This window comes from Camelus ferus, chromosome 3 (genome assembly GCF_009834535.1).
Source record: "Camelus ferus isolate YT-003-E chromosome 3, BCGSAC_Cfer_1.0, whole genome shotgun sequence".
Lineage (NCBI taxonomy): Eukaryota > Metazoa > Chordata > Mammalia > Artiodactyla > Camelidae > Camelus > Camelus ferus.
The window spans coordinates 65,773,471-65,790,986 of NC_045698.1; the positions used below are offsets into that span (position 1 = coordinate 65,773,471).

General features: G+C 39.4%; 1 protein-coding gene across 1 annotated transcript in view; it reads right to left on the bottom strand.

The window, feature by feature from the left end:
* The window catches only part of ERAP1 (endoplasmic reticulum aminopeptidase 1), a 101,563-nt gene that overhangs the window by 73,057 nt on the left and 10,990 nt on the right, over positions 1-17,516 (bottom strand). The window contains 1 exon segment of the mRNA XM_014567495.2: positions 4,538-4,612. The gene's annotated coding sequence lies outside the window, so the exon portion shown is untranslated.

Below are 17,516 nucleotides of genomic sequence, written 5' to 3' on the forward strand. Positions count from 1 at the left end.
ATAAAGATAAATATACAGTCAATGTAGTAAATCAACCACATACAAAGCTACTAGGAAGGTTAAAAGACAAAAGCAGCAAAATCATCGCTATCCACAATAAGTAGTTAAAAGCTACAGAAAACAAAAAGATATAAAATATGTCAAAAACAGTAATCACGGGAGAAGGGGAGAAAAAATGTAGGATTATTAAAATGTGTTTGAAATTAAGAGATTAGCAACTTAAAATAGTAACTAAACAATATGCTACTAAATAACCAATGGATCACTAAAGAAATCAAAGAAGAAATCAAAAAATACCTGGAGACAAATGAAAATCAAACACAATCATCCAGTATCTATAGGATGCAGTAAAAACCATTCTAAGACAGAAGTTAAAAGCAATACAAACTTACATCAGGAGACAAGAAAAACCTCAAATAAACAACCTAACCTTACACCTAAAGAAACTAGAAAAAGAAGAACAAACAAAACCCAAAGTTAGTAGAAGGAAAGAGATCATAAAGATCAGAGCAGAAATAAATGAAATAGAGACTAAAAAAAAAACAAAAAACAAGGAAAAGATCAATGAAATTAAGAGCTGGTTCTCTGAAAAGATAAATAATATTCATAAATCTTCAGCTAGACTTATCAAGATAAAGGAGAGTTACAATCAACACCACAGAAATACGAAGTATCATAAGAGATTACTATGAACAACTACACAGCAATAAAATGGACAACCTAGAAGAAACGGACAAATTTCTAGAAATGTACAATCTCCCAACTAACCAGGAAGAAAGGGAAAATACAAACAGATCAATTACTTATAATGAAATTGAACCAGTAATAAAAAAATTCCCAACAAACAAAAGTCCAGGACCACACAGCTTCACAGGTGAAATCTACCAAACATTTAGGAAGGAGTTAACACCTATCCTTCTCAAATGATTCCAAAATATTGCAGAGGAAGGAACACTTCTGAACTCATTCTACAAGGCCAGCATTACCCTGATACCAAAACCAAAGATATCACAAAAAAAGAAACATACAGGCCAATATCACTGATGAACATTGATGTAAAAATCCTCAACAAGGTATTAGCAATCTGACTCCAACAATACATTTAAAGGATCATACACCATGATCAAGTGGGATTTATCCCAGGGAGGCAAGGATGGTCCAATAGTCACAAATCAATCAATGTGATACACCCTGTTAGCAGAATGAAGAATAAAAATCATATGATTATCTCCATAGATGCAGAAAAAGCTTTTGACAAAATTTAACATCCACTTATGATAAAAACTCTCCACAAAGTGGGTATAGAGAGAACACACCTCAACACAGTAAAGGCCACATATGGCAAACCCACAGATAACATCATTCTCAATGGTGAAAAGCTGAAAGCATTTCCTCTAAAATTAGGAACAAGAAAAGAACCACTCTTACTCAACCTAGTGTGGGAAGAAAAAGAAAGAAAAGGCATCCAAATTGGAAAGGAAGAAGTAAAACTATCATTGTTTACAGATGAAATGATATTATACATAGAAAATCCTAAAGATGCCACCAGAAAACTAGGAGAGCTCATCAATGAATCAAGTAAAGTTGCAGGATACAAAATTAATATATAGAAATTTGCTGCATTTCTATACACTGACAGTGAACTATCAGAAAGAGAAATTAAGAAAACAATTCCATTTACTATCACATCAAAAGAATAAAACACTTAGGAATGAACCTTCTTAATGAGGTTTAAGACTTGTATTCAGAAAAATACAAGATGCTGATGAAAGAAACTGAGGATGACACAAACAGAAAGACATACCGTGTTCATGGATCAGAAGAATTAGTGTTGTTAAAATGACTATACCACCCAAGGTAATCTACAGGTTCAATGTAATCTTTATTCAAATACCAATGGCCTTTTTTTTTTTTACAGAACTAGAACAACTAACTCTAAAATTTGTACAGAAACACAAAAGACACTGAATAGCCAAAGCAATCTTGAGAAAGGAGAACAGAGCTGCAGATATCAGGCTCCCTGACTTCAGACTGTATTAGAAAGCTACAGTAGTCAAGAGAGTATGATACTGGCACAAAAACAGACACACAGATCAATGGAACAGAACAGACAGCCCAGAAATAAACCCACGCACTTATGATTAATTAATCTATGGCAAATGAGGCAAGAATATACAATGAGGGAAAGAGTCTCTTCTGTAAGTGGTGCTGGAAAATCTGGACAGTTATGAGTAAAAGAATGAAATTAGAACATTTCCTCATACCATATACAAAAAATAAATTCAAAATAGATTAAAAACCTAAATGTAAGACTGGAAACCATAAAATTTCCAGAAGAGAACATCAGCAGAACATTCTTTAACATAAATTGCAGCAATATTTTTTGAATCTGTCTCCTAAGGCAAAGGAAACAAAAGCAAAAATAAACAAATGGGACCAAATTAAATTTACAAGCTTTTGCACAGCAAAGAATACCACAGACATAACAAAAAGACCATCTACTAAATGGAAGAAAATATTTGTGAATGATATGACTGATAAGGGGTTAATATTCAAAACATATAAACAGCTCACACAACTCAATATCAAAGAAATAAACAATCCAATTAAAAACTGGGCAGAAGACCCGAACAGAGGTTTTTCCGAAGACATACAGATGGTCAACAGATACATGAAAAGATGCTCAGCATCACTAATCATCAGGGAAATGCAAATCAAAACCACAGTAAGGTATCATCTCACATCTGTCAGAATGGCTATCATCAAAAAGACCACAAATAACAGATGTTGGTGAGGATGTGGAGAAAAGGGAACCCTCATACACTGTTGGTGAGAAAACTGATGCATCCACTATGGAAAGTAGTGTGGATGTTTTCTTAAAAAACTAAAAATTGAGCTACCATATGATGCAGCAATTCCACTCCTGGGTATCTATTTGAAGAAAACAAAAACCACTAATTAGAAAAGATAAATGCACCCCAATGTTCACAGCAGCAGTATTTATAACAGCAAAGATATGTAAGCAACTTAAGAGTCCAACAGTACATGAATGGATAAAGGAGATGTGGTGTATGTATACAATGCAAAACTACTCAGCCATAGAAAAGAATGAAATTTTGCCATTTGCAACAACGTGGATGGACCTTGAGGGTATTATGCTTAGTGAAATAAGTCAGACAGAGAAAAACAAATACTGTATGTTAACACTTACATGCGGGATCTAAAAAATAAAACAAATAAATGAATATAACAAAACAGAAACAAACACAGATATAGAGAACAAACTAATGGTTACCTGTGGGGAGAGGGGAGAGATGGGCAAGACAGGGGTTGGGTATTAAGTGGTACAAACAACTACATATAAAATAAATAAGCTACAAGGATATACTGTACAGCGTAGGAAATAAAGCCAATATTTTATAACAACTTTATATGGAGTATAATCTATAAATATTTTGAATCACTATGTTATACACCTGAAACTAATATAATATTGTAAATCAACTATATCTCAATTTAAAAAAATGCAACTTTGAAATCACTACCTTAACAAAACCAATTAGAATCCTAATAAAAAAGTATTCTAGTATGGTTAAATTTCCATGGGCATTTGCCATAGAATTTTAGTCATTTCAATCTTTATGGCCATTTACAATGGAATCTTACTTCCTTCTTTTGAAATGAATGAAATGAATGTCCTTGAAGTCAGGCACTTTCACAGAAATCAGTTTAACCAAAATTTAAAATACAATCCTAGAGCAGCCTACTTTTATCATTAATCTCTCTTTTACCATGGGGTAAATATATTCAGCTCCCTCCTTGCTACTTGAAATTCCTGAGAGCTTAATGTAGAAAAAGCAGTGATTCCTGAAGTCATTAAATAAACCACATTTCATACAAGGCAAAGGCATTTCTGCAGAATTTTTAGCTTTTATCTTAAAGTTTTCATACACTGTGAACCTTTTTCTCTAATTGTGAGAAAGTTTGGCTCTAATGACTTTAAAACATTAACACTCAGCAAAATTACATATGAACCGACACAACTTCCACAATACACAGATTTCATTCTCTAATTTACAAATATGTACGTTAAGTTAAACAAAGAAGCCAGTAGAATGAGGTGGTTCTAATAGCTCAGCAGCCCACTAAGCAAACCGAAACCTAGGCCTGTAAATGCCTCAAGGTTAAGAGATGGAAACCTAAGGACAGCCAATCACAAACAGCCAACTAAGCTTTCCCAAATAAAGCAACTGCTTAAGCTACAGCCAATCAAATAATTTCCTTGCTTTGCCTCCACTTCTTTTCTGTGAAAGTCTTTCCCCTAGCTCATGTTTGTAGAGCATGCCTGGCCACTTCTGGTTGGATGCTGCCTGATTTAAACTGTTGCTCAAATAAACTCTTAAAACTTTTAATATGCCTCAGTTTATTTTTTTTTAACACATTTGAGTAAATGAGCATTAAAGAAACACGTAGTACAGAATAGACTCTATGTGTGCTTCATTGTTATTATGATAACAAACATAATGAAGGTACTCACCCCCAGTCTTCTTGCCTGTGAAAAACTGTACTTTGAATGATGAGAAACGTTGAAGAAATATCCAAAGAACTTGAGCTGTAAAAATATAAACAATAACTCTGTCAAAACTACTTTCACAGGATACATTGAATCTCATACTCTTGAAACAGTCATGTTTTAGGAAGACTTTGGAGGAAATATCAACTGAAGTGGGTGGATAGAGGTATGACCAGATTGAAGCTCCCCATGGGGCTTACCTAGTGAATTACATAGCAACCTCTGATGTTAGGATAAAGACTATGGTTCCTCTCCCTGACTCACAGCAACCAGACACTTTGCTCAAAAAAAAAAAAAAAAAAAAGGAGGGGGTTACACAATTTTTTAAGCTTTGGCTCACCACCAGAATTGTGACTGCAACAGAATTTTGGCCACCTTTGGGTTATTTCCACCTCTCTCCCACTTACTCAACAGCTTGGACACTTAGACCTGCTTTCACAGTCACATGATTTTGAGTTCCAAGACATCTTCTTGGTCTTGTAGGTAAAATGGAATACAAAGCTGCAGAAGAAGGGAATTTTCAGTTGTCTGGTAATTAGTTCAAATGCACACACACAAGCACAGGTATGTGTTTGCAGATATGTGTTTTCCTTCTCAAGTATAAACCCAAGGTATCACATGTGGACTATCTATCTGCCTTTCTGCCTCTGCACATCTCCCCTCACCATCACTGAAGCCCACAGCTGTACTCAGAAAACAGAAGAGCTAAATAGTTATTCTAGTAGCTAAAATGTTGAAATACTTTCATATGGCTTTCCTGAGCCAACAACCCTCTAGACCACCATCCTGGTCTCCCTAGTTTCTCCCCTGGGACTTCCAGAAGGCCTCCAGCCTGGCTCACCCAATCCTGGACTTCTTCACCAACCAGAAAGAATGTTTAATGCCTAGCCCAGCAGGGCGCAGGGCCTTGCTCTGCATTAAGGGTATCAGGCTGAATGGTCTGTGGAATACATTTAGCACTGATTACTAAATATTTTTAATGTTACCCCTAGCTAAAACATCACTGGAAGTGTCATATGGTAGTAACTTTTGTCAAGAAGACTGCTGTATGGAGTTAGGAGGAACAATATTAAAATTCCTGAGATGAAACATAGGATGAGACCTCAAGTAACATTCTGGACTTACTGTCACCTAAGAAAGAGTGGGTCCTGTTAAGCACAGTGTTGGGAGGGACTGCGGGTAGCCACAGCTGAATTTCTGGGACAACTGAAAAACTATTCTTTCTTTACATGAAATGGTCAATCTTCCCTACAAGTACATTTTGAACAAATATTTAAAGAATACTTGTTTGGAAAGAGACAAACCATTAGCCTTTCTGAGATATGAATATGTTTGAGTCTAACACTGTTTGAAGTTGTGTATCAGCAACTTCACCTTACTCCTAACACACCTGAAGCCTACCTCACATCCTGGCACCCATCCTGTGCTCACAAACATATTACAAAGCTAGTTCACAGCTCCCTGTAACTACTCCTATCAACTGTGCTGCTGCTTCTGCTCTGCTCCCCTCGTTCCATTAATCAGCCCTTGGTGGTAGATCCACAGCCAGCCCCTCCAGTGTGTTTGCTCCATTCCGTTCCCCTTTCCCCACCTCTGGCACTGCTGTCAGTGGGGCAAGGTCTCCACCAGTCTCTTCCATGTAATATCATATGGAATGGATACTACTGGCTTTCTGATGCAAACACCTCCACTTTACTCATTTCACTCTTCTGCTGGGTTCTCCCATCAGTCATCTCTTCTGGACCCTGTGGACACTGACCAGCTACTTCTTTTACTTCTCCTCTCCAGACCCTGACTGGCATCTGGTCCTCCTACATCCTGAAGCCCTAAGAGCCTCATCCTCATAGACTTTCCTAGTTCAGGCTCTATCACAATTGCTTCACTGAACTACTTATTCTTCCTCCAAGTGTGACCTATTCTTTCTTCTGCCTCCAGGCCTCTGTATATGTTGCTCTCTTTGCTTAGGATGTGATCTCCATTCTGCCTGGCTAACTCCTTCCAGGACTCAGTGTCACGTCACTTCCTCAAAGAAGCCTTCCCGGACTGCCCAGAGCTGGGTTAAGTTGTAAGAGCTCTTACGTGCTCTCAAAGCATCTTGTCTTAAATTCTCCCACATGCTTATCACAATAGGTTATTGCTGCCTTTTTGTTTGTTTCTCCCACTAGAAGGGAGTATTTTGAGGAAAGAAACCACATCTTGTGATCATTTTATCCTCAACATCTAGCACAATGCCTGCCTGACATAGAAAACTCTCAATAAATTTTTGTGTCATGAACTACGACAATAAAAATGTAACAAAAATAGTTACTATTTGTAATGTAATCCTGTGAAGCAGCTATATTATCATCATTCCCACTTTACAGATAAGGAAACTGAGCACAGAGTAATTAAGTGCCTTTCCCAAAGCTGCATAGCCAAGAAATACAAATATGCATTTCAGATCCAGGCAGTCTGTCTCAAGAGACTAAATAATTGCTACTCTATACTCTATGCCTCTTGCCTTTGAGTTCTTAGGGATAGAACCAGGGCAAAAATACAGTATCATTTCCCATTATTTCAAAATAACCTTAAATTTGAAAGCCATGTATTGGATGAGAAAACATATTTACTTGTTTTAATCCTGACTGAATATAATGTGTTTTATATCCAGGCCTAGATGGCAGGTCCCTAGGGACCAGGGCAGAGAGTAAAGAAGAGAAAAATTGGGGCCCAAGGAAAAATATCAAAAAATCATGTCCAAAGGATAAAGCTAAGACCAGGTCCCTAATATGTGTTTAAGATGGGTCAGGTAGCAGACTGTGGAGTGGGAATCTGAGAGCAAAAGCAAGGAACAGCAGGTTGGAGGTGCAAAGGGGCTGAACTGCAGGTGCTACATGTTTGAGCTGTTAAGCCACACACGATGGGAGATCAGTTAGATTCCAGCAAACACTGAGCCACTGGTGCAACTGTAAACTTCCTCCTTATTTAACTGCACCTAATAAGCTTGAACTAATAACTTGATGATCAATGACAGCCAATCAACTTGGGGTTTAAAGAATATTGAGTATTTTCCAGAAATCTCTGAGACTTAAATTTGGGTGACAGCATTCGTCTTCAGTAATGAAGTCAACTTGATTTACAGTGCCTGACAAGGCTCCCCCAGGCCATCACTACACCTGTTAGACATGCTGCCTTAATAGGGCCCAGAGAAGCCCCTAACTTAGATTAATCACAGTACATAAATAGAGAATCAACATAACTAATATTTCATGCTCAGAATGGAGGGCCAACAAGGGAATACAAGTGAGAAAAGAAAGAATAACAAAGTGGAATGCCGGCAGGATATTCTCATTTTAAAATCCCCTGCGTCCTAGGTTCACAGGCACACACAAATCAAACAGGATCAGTCACAGAGGAATTCTGAGGAGCCTGGCTCTGGAGACTGCGCCTTCAAAACATACTGTTGGCTGCTACACTCCGAATGAGAAAGGTGAAATTCATGTTAGATGATCCTCCCTGCTCCACACCCACAGCATGGGCAGCAAAGCCTTTTTCTTCATCTCTGGGCCCCCATGACTAGCCGAGGCCTGGCTTATTAGGCATCAGACGTTTGCTAACTCGGTCTCTGAGCCACACTGGCGCACTCTTCTTGGCCCTTGAAGGCTGTTCCCGGGCTCTCTTCTACCTACAGGAAGCCCCTCGGAGACACAGGGCAACAGCACAGGACAGGCCAGCTTCACACCCCACTAGCTGTTCTTCTGCAAGTGCACACTGAGACCAGGGACCAGCCCTGCTGGCTGTGGCACTGCCTGGGCCTGTCGGACTGCATTCTGTGATGCACGCCCTTAGACAGGCCGGACCAGCAGGGGCATTCTCCTCTGCAGGGAGAGAGGTCCCTGCACATATCTTTCCAGAATGGGGACAGTCTGTGCCTCAATGTCACCTGAGCTATGCTGTAACATGGAAAACTCCCTGGACAGAGCTGGAAGGCTAGACCCCTGCTTTGATCTTTCCACTGGTCACTGTTAAGGTCCCAGCAAGTCACTTAACCTGAGCTTCTGCTTTCTCATCTGTACAATGAGGTAAAAGATGCCATGATTCCTGTGCAGAATTGCTCTAAGGATCGATGGCATAATATATATGAAAGTGCTTTCTAAACTGTGAAAGCAAGCCTAACAAATAGAACCAGCTTTGTCGGTAGTGTGTGTGGTATCCTCAATGCTGGCTGGTTTCTATGACTCTGACCTACTGACCTCAGCTTCACAGAATCAGTAAGGTAAAGAAGGCTGTGTTGTTGTCTGAGGGAGATTTTCACAGATGAAGTTCAAAATACAGCCCAAATGGTATAAAAGGATGGCCAGCATATTGTCTGCCTTGAGCAGCTGCGCTGGACATAGAATGGCATTTCATGTGTGGGATTTAGCACCATTTTGAGACAAAATGCAGCCTCAAAATACATATTATCTACCAATATGACAGCATATCACATGTCCTAATACAAATTATATTATAAATTAGGCCTGCATTACTGGTTGTGGTGGTATTAGGTTGGATTTACAGAAGAGAGTAAATAGCTTTTATACATTTAACAAATTTATTGACCAGCTACTCTGTGCCAAGTACCCTGGTTAGACACAGAACACAACACTGAGCAAAACAGACATGGCCACCACCCTTGTGAATTACAGTCTCGTGACCCAATGTAGCCTAGGGCATCAGGAACACTTCCTTCTCCAAGACTCAGTTAATGGAAGACTTCCATGCGAAGGGACTGTCTAGAGTCCAGAGAAGAGGAATAGAAAGGGGGAATGGAAGAGTCTTTTGGGACTGTATGGCTGTTTACGGTCTTCAGAATGACTGTCTCACATCTGCAGTCCCACTGCCCTAAAGAAGTCAGACTCAAATACTCAGCCTCCCTTATAGCTCAGTTGCTTTGCCAATCTAATGCACTAATGTGGGACTTGGATTCAGAAGTGAGCAACGCTTCCTGGTAACCAGTCTTCATGTAGCTGTGGCTTTTTTTTTTTCTTTCTTTCTAATAGTGTAGGAATAGGCAACTATCTATTGACTGAGAGCAATTACTATGAGGTCACAATCCTGACATGATTCTGTGGCTACACTGTGGGTGTTGTCCTCTGAGACGTTTATAAATCTATTTATTTCTACAGCTCTCCTAACAATTCTTTGAACTGCCAGAGATCCTTTAATAAATTCCCACTGTTAAATGAATTAAACAAGTAGGCCATTAGTCTGAGGTGGTTCTATTATTTTAGCAGCCTACATAAGCAAACTAAAGCGTAAGCCTGTACATGCCTCAAGGTTAAGAAATGGAAACCTAAGGACACCCAATCACAAATAGCCAACAAGTCTTTCCCAAATAATGCAACTGCTTAAACTATAGCCAATCAAATAATTTCCTTGCTTTGCCTGTCCCTTCTCTATAAAAGCACCCTGCCACCCAACACCCCACCCTTGTCAGTGCAGAGCTCCTAACCACTTCTGCTTTTGCACTGCCACACTGGAATCTAATTTAGTGCAAATAAACTCTTACAACTTTTAATATACTTCAGTGTACCTTTTAACACCACAAATACTGCATCCAACTGTTTCAAAGCAAGGGAGGTATGAGAAAGGGTGTGTGGGCAAGGGATCTACTGGCTTTATTATCTGCTGCAGCATCGAGAAGCAGATGGCATCAGAGTGAGCTTTCCCTGCAAACATCTTGATGTTACGGAGATAACGAACACACAGATACCTCAGCAGGGCAGAATGCAACTGACTCTCAGGTAAAACAAAGGACTATGTTAGTTTATGAAGAACAACATGAAACCCAGTGGACTGAGATGCTGGTGAGGTAAAAATCTAAGTGGCATTTGACTGATACTTGCTGATTCTCATTTTAAAGATTTCCTGAAAATAGTCTCAAAGTTTACAAGCAGCTTCAAAGATACCAGAAGATATTTCTGAAAGCCTTAATCAGGTTTGGCAGTACTTCCTCTGATGCTGCTGCTAACGTTGCTCACTATCAGTAATGGTAACGACTAATAGATAACTGAGAAGTAAGTACACGCCAGGCCCTATCATGTATCGTGTCATTTGATCCTACCGGTCAAGGTACGTACTTTGATTATCCTCATTTTACAAATTAGAAAACTGAGGCAACACAGCTTACTGCATGACCCAGCATTTGAACCTAGGCCAATTAACTCCCAAGCCCTCAAGCTCAACACTCCTCTACGACAGTAAAGAGACAATGTCCCATGGAAATTCTACAGTATTTACCCAGCAGTAATTTTGCCCAGTACAATTTATGATCAAAATAAATTTGCAGCACTATATACAATAGCCAAGACATAGAAACAACCTAAATGTCTATCGACACATGGCTGGAAAGAGAAGTTGTGGTATATTTATAAAATGGAATACTACTCAGCCATAAAAATGCCATTTGCAGCAACATGGATGGACCTAGAGATCATCGTTCTAAGTGAAGTAAGCCAGAAACAAAGAAAAATACCATATGATATCACTCATATGTGGAATCAGAAAAAAAAAAAAGGACACTATGAACTCATCTGCAAAACAGAAACATACTTGCAGACATAGTAAACAATCTTATGGTTACCAAGGAAAAGGGGTAGGAAGGGATAAATTTAGGAGTTTGAGATTTGCAAATGTTAGCCACTATATATAAAAATAGATTAAAAAATTTCTTCTATATAGCATAGGAACTATATTCAATATCTTGTAATAACCTTTAATGAAAAAGGATATGAAAGTGAATATATGTATGTATATACATGACTGGGACATTGTGCTGTACACCAGAAATTGACACATTGTAACTGACTGTACTTCAAAAAAGAGAGAAAAAACCTTGGCAATTTTAAGCATCCTAATACCTTTCTTATTTTAGAATAACTTGTAAGATTTGTGAACCAAGGTACACAGGGATTCTTGGCTTGAACCAGGCAGGATATTACTACCATAAATAGAGGCCAAAATCAATCTTTATAAAAGGTGATCACAACTATTCAGCTCTTTAGTTGACAAGATGTTGTCACATAAGTGCCATGTCTCAATACAAAAACAAACTCTTTAAACTAAGAAACAAACAACTTGCCTCCGACCCTTAGCCAAAAGGCTGAGAAGCCATACAACTTGCCTTCTTGTTAGGGAAAGGAAGGCCTCCAACCAAAGTAAAGGTGGCCTGGGAATCAGCTAAACCAATCAACACAATCAGAAGGTAGCTATGACGATGTATCTCAGTGCATGACAGCCAGGTATGAGATCCGAAACTTCTGATAGAAATTCTCTGAAATTTGAGTGGTTATGAACAAAGGACATTAAAAGACTCCATTCTTATTAGGTGAATGGTTGATTTTTTAGCAACTAATGACTTCTCAGGCCCTCCTTTGTTATATTTTAAGCTGATCTTTTTCTGATAGCAACAGGGTCACCTCTGAAGCCACCATGGATTGACTATACATTATTTTTTAGGCCCTGCCTCATTCCAAAAAGGATATGAAGCAAGCGAGAGATTAAACAGAAAGAGGAATTCTCCTTACAAGACCCTCCCTGAGCCATTCTCCAGGCCCATCACAGGAAAGAGTCTCATTTCATCCCTATCCATTTCCCCGTCATTTTGCTGTTACTTCTTTCTTAGCTGCCTCAGACCTTGCAAAGCAACCTATCTTACACTCAGTTGTATCCAAGTCCAGTAGAATATAATACAAAGTGGCACGACTGCCATATTAACATATGTTTCTCGGAAACTTAAGGTTCATTTCCTTTTTTAACATTAATATTTTTTTCTTTCAAGACCCACTTGCACTAGCCTTAAGTCTCTCTTCTCTATATCCACCATGTTGCCTTCATCTTGGCATCACACCTTCCCATTCCTGCAAGCCCTCCTCAGGCTCCTCTTCTCTCTAAATCTCCAAGGTTTTCCCCTGGTCAGTCTCATCATCCACACCCCCTCACCCAGTTACCCTCTGTCAGTGGCAGAGCCTGGACATCACAGCCTCTACAGATTCCCATCATCCACTCCACTCCCTCTGACCACAACCTGCTGGTACATGCTTCTTCCCCCGCTGATGCCAGATACTCAGGCACCTGCCACCCCTCACTTTCTACTGTCTTCTAGCTGTTGTCTTCTTGGGACCTGACAGACCAGCCCCAGACCCATTTATCTCTGCCTTGACCTCACACTTCTGAGTCTTCTTTTTCTCCTGCTCTTTCTCTTTGAAGTCATGGGATTTTCCACTTTTTGCACTTTTTTTTTCTCATTTGTTTCCTTTTAAGATGAATATACTTAAATTTAAAAAATTGAGACACTATAAAAAGATTAAGCAAAGAATAGTTCAGGTAGGGGGAAAAATATGGAAAAACAATAAAGAGATTCTTTGTATGACTACTGTTGAGATACTGATCATTTTTCATTAGTACTCATTAAAATGTAAAGAGGTAAGCAGTGTTTATCTACAGTTTCCAGAGAAGGAACTTAAGGCTCAGAGAGATAATTCAGATCACACAGTATGTAAACTGCAGAACCAAGAATTGTATGCAAAGCTGCCTGATGCCAAGTTTGCTTTATTAGGTATCACTCTACATCAGCACTTACAGAAGCCACTTATGCACAGCACTCTGGAATTTAAGAAATGTGGAAGGGGATTCTTGAGCTTCAGGGTTCAAATTATGACTCCCCAACCCACTTGCCACTCTGGAATACACTGAAAATTCCCGGATCACATTTCTAATACCAGTATTGGGTGTGTATATTTAAGATAAGCATCATCTTGTCCTGTTTAATCCATCCTCCTCCATACAACAAAGGGGTATTCTCAAAATGCAAACTGGACTACGCCACTTCCTTGCTCTATACACCCCCAGTGGCTTTCCAATGCACTTAGAAAAGAACACACAAGGTATATTTTGTGGGCTTATGTCTAAAACTACATTTCTACCCTATTTCCATGTGCCTCCTTTAGAGTCTCACTCCTGTCATTTCCTCACCTTTTCCTTGTTCAACAATATGTTCAAGTTTCTTCGACTGTAATAAAAGCTCTTCTTCAGCCCCTGACCCCTCCCTCCATCCCCAACCACTGTACTGTTTTTCTTCTTCCTTTTAACAGCAAGCTTCTGGAAACAATGGTCTACATTCTCCATTAGCTGTTTTCCCTTCACTAACCACATATATACTCTCTTAGCTCTCTGCAGTGTGGTTTCAGGTTTTAACCTTCTCCTGGAGCTAAATGGTCTCTAAAGTGTGTAATCTGAGCACCAGTCCAATGGGTTTTCCTCAGTCACTATCCTCATTTATCTTTCATTTGCTGTTTCTGCTCACTCCTAGGTTGCTGTGTCATATTCTTCGGATCCTCCCCATGTCCTGAGCTCTCTAGTTCCCTCTTCCTTTCCCTGCCCACTAAATGTCCCTTCCTCTTCCCAATCTGTATTTTCTCTCAGCAGTCTTGTTCACTTGCATGACTTTATCATCTTTTAATATCATTTCCAACCCTGATTTTTCATGAATTTCTGATCACATTTTTAATCACCCACTGATTTCTATGTGGAAATTCTCATCAGTTCTTCAAGCCATATATGATCAAGCTCGAAGCACACCTGCCACTTGACAAGGAAAAATTTCTCTACGGCAGGACAATCAAACTAAGTCAGAACTGAAACACACATAACATGCCCCGATTTGTGACAGGCCTGTCCCAATGTGCATCCACATTACACACTAACCAGACCTCCTCAAGGCAGGAGGATATAATCAACCTTTGAGAAAAACGGTCCCCTTCCTCTGATGCGAGCATTCTATTGTTTAAGATTAATGTTTTTTTCTTATCCTGTACAGGGGATCACACTGACCTAAAGGCTTGCTCTGTATGTGCATACCCGACCAAAGCATCTCAGATGAACTTTATGTATAATGTTAACCTGTCAATATAATACGTAAGTCTTTATCTCAAAACTGTAAAAAACTGCACCTCTAGCTCCTGACCAGTGAACAGTTCTCAGAGCTTGTGTCTCCCAGGTTATAATCCTCAGTTTGGCTCAAATAAAATTCTCCTTTTTTCATCTTAGCTTGATTGTTAATTGGATTTTTGTAGGCATTTGCATGGCATCAATAGGCTAACAGAGATACCCACCAAAGGACCCCTGGAGGATGCCTCAAACCTGTGTTCGGTACCAGCTTGGGCCCATTGAGCCCCAGCAGCTTCTTGGTATCTCTCAGGTTTTCTAGTGAAGTCTCCTGATATCTGGATTTCATTGTTTAAGTAATGTTTCTAAAAACTTTATTTGAGCAGTTTTTACTTAAGATTTGGAGTCTTAAAAGACATAGGTGCTTTTTCCTAGGCAGGAGGCCTAGGGCAACATAGGTGGCTACTCTTTGTTAAAATTGGCTTAAATTGAAAAACAAGTGGATATATGATCTGAACAAATTGTTTGTTAGTGAAATGAGACACTGAGCCTCCTCACTTTCAAAGAAAAGTGACACTTGCTTCTTCCAACCACAAAGTGTTCTCAGATGACTGAGTACCTAGTGGAAGTTCCTGAGGATTAATCCTGGTGATGTGCAATGGTCCAGACAGAACCCCAGACAACCAGTAAGTAAATACTGCTCTTCCAGGGAGCACGACAGAAGCTGATTGATAATCTAGTGCTCAGAGCACCCACAGGGATTTTCAGACTGTCAGAGAGATGAACTGACCCAAGGGTAATTCCTCAGGGAGCTAGACTCAAGAAACAGCACACACCTGATCCATCACATTGCCCTTAGAATGTTGTTCAGATCATATCTGAATTAGGCTACCACCTTAATAATGAGAAAGCATGTCTCCAAGCCTGTACAAGTCCTTGACGGACAGCCACATACAGGAACATCAGCTGGGTTTACGTAAAACACCTATGGTACTAACAGTTGCAAATATTTAACTAAAAGGGAAGATATGACCAAAGGTAACTTGTCCCTGAGATAGCCAAAATGGGGCACTTTTGATTTACCTATATTAGCTTATTTGCACATGCAATGATAAAAAGCTGGCTATAAAATCAAACAACCACAACGGGAGGCATAATTACTACCTGGAAGCCTCAATGTGGGGAAATAATGACTTTGTTGAAAGAGACAAACTGAAAATTATTAAAAATGGTAGCTAAATTAGAAAAAACCTCAGAAGCCACTTCTTCGTCTCCTCCTCCTCTCCCTCCTCCTCCACCTCCTCCTTCAGCTCCTTTGTATCCTCCCCTTTCCTCTGTCCTGACCTTCCCACTCTCCCTCCTCCAACACCAGAATATCTATTGAGTACAAAGTAAGAAATGAAAGCAGCCCCGAGGTATGAGCAGCCCCCTTTACAGAGAAGCCCAGGAGCAGAGGAGAACCTATTCTTTCCTATACCCCTTGGATTAAGACAGGACTTAACTAAGGATTTTCCAGATTCTTTACAGGATCCTTTGGGTTTTGCTAAAGCATTTGATCTTATAGCAAGGTCTTACAAGCCTGGACATTCAGACTTGCACCAACTTGTACATCTACTAGTCTCTGAAAGTAAAACCAAAGAATGTCTCAAAGGGCCAAATTAGAAGACACCTATGGAAGATTTTCATAAACCTGAGGCTGCAGATCACCAGAAATGCAGAGAAATTGCCCACAACTTCTATCAGGCTATACCAAAAATCTGCCCAAAGAGAACAGACTGGGCAGAAGTCCTTATTCATTGCCCTCTCCCTTGAAGTAAACAATCAATTCAAATGGTAGGGGTTTCAAATTTGCCTCTGTGGGTTTTTAAATGAGTCAGTAACTATTCAGCAAGGAACTGTAACAGGAAAGCATGTGTTTCTTTTGGTGAAATGTGCTCCAATTCATTTGATAAGATGAGTGTTTTTAGAGGCATATCATGCCCAAATTGCCTTTTCACCTAAGGACAAAATGATTTTAGATTTAGAAGATGTAGATGCAGATCAGAACATGATTACTGAGAAACTGGTGATTATGAAGACAAAAACTCCAACGGGTCAGGAGGAAATTAATGATTTACTGTTACAAGTACCTGAGGAATTATGATCATCTTCCTCAGATATTGGGAAAATTAAGACAACCATTTCTATTAACGTAACTACTGATAATTCCAAGCCTCCACCCAGTATTTAACAATATCCACTTAAACCAAAGGCATTAGATGGAATAAGACTTATTATTCAGGAATTCCTTGAAAAAGGACGTAAAATTCCTTGTATGAGTCCTTGCAATACCCCCATTTTACTGGTAAGAAAGTGAAACGGAAAAGGCTAAAGGTTTGCAGGACATGAGTGCTATAAATAACACTGTGATCCCTGACTACCCTGTCGTTCTTAATCCTCACACCCTCCTCTCAGCCATTCCAGCAGACACTTGTTATTTTTCAGTAACAGACCTATGAAGTGTGTTCTTTAGTATTCCAGTGGAAGAAGAAAGCCAATACCTCTTTGTCTTTCTGTGGGAAGATGGTCAGTATACCTGGACAGTTAGGCCACAAGACTATATGGAAAGCCCTGCTTATTTTTCTCAAATACTTAAAGCTGATTTGGCTGATGTACACTTTACTAATAATGGCTCTGCTTTAATTCAATACATAGATGATTTACATTTGTGTTCTGGAACTGAACAGGACTCCCAGAGAGACACTATCTATCTCTTACAACAATTGTACAGGTCATTTGATCTGTAAGAAAGAACTGTTGATTGATTCTGAAAGAATTAAGGGAATTCTAACTTTCTCACTTCTCAAAACAAAGAAACAACTGAAGAGATGTCTGGATCTAACCAGATACTGTAGGAATTGGATACCTAGTTTTTCCCTCATTGCCCAGCCTCCCCATGCATTACTTAAATCTGACCAACCAGACCCAACTGAATGAATGACAAAAGGAGAAAAGGCTGCAGAGAGATGTCAGATAGAGAAAGACAAATACTGTATGA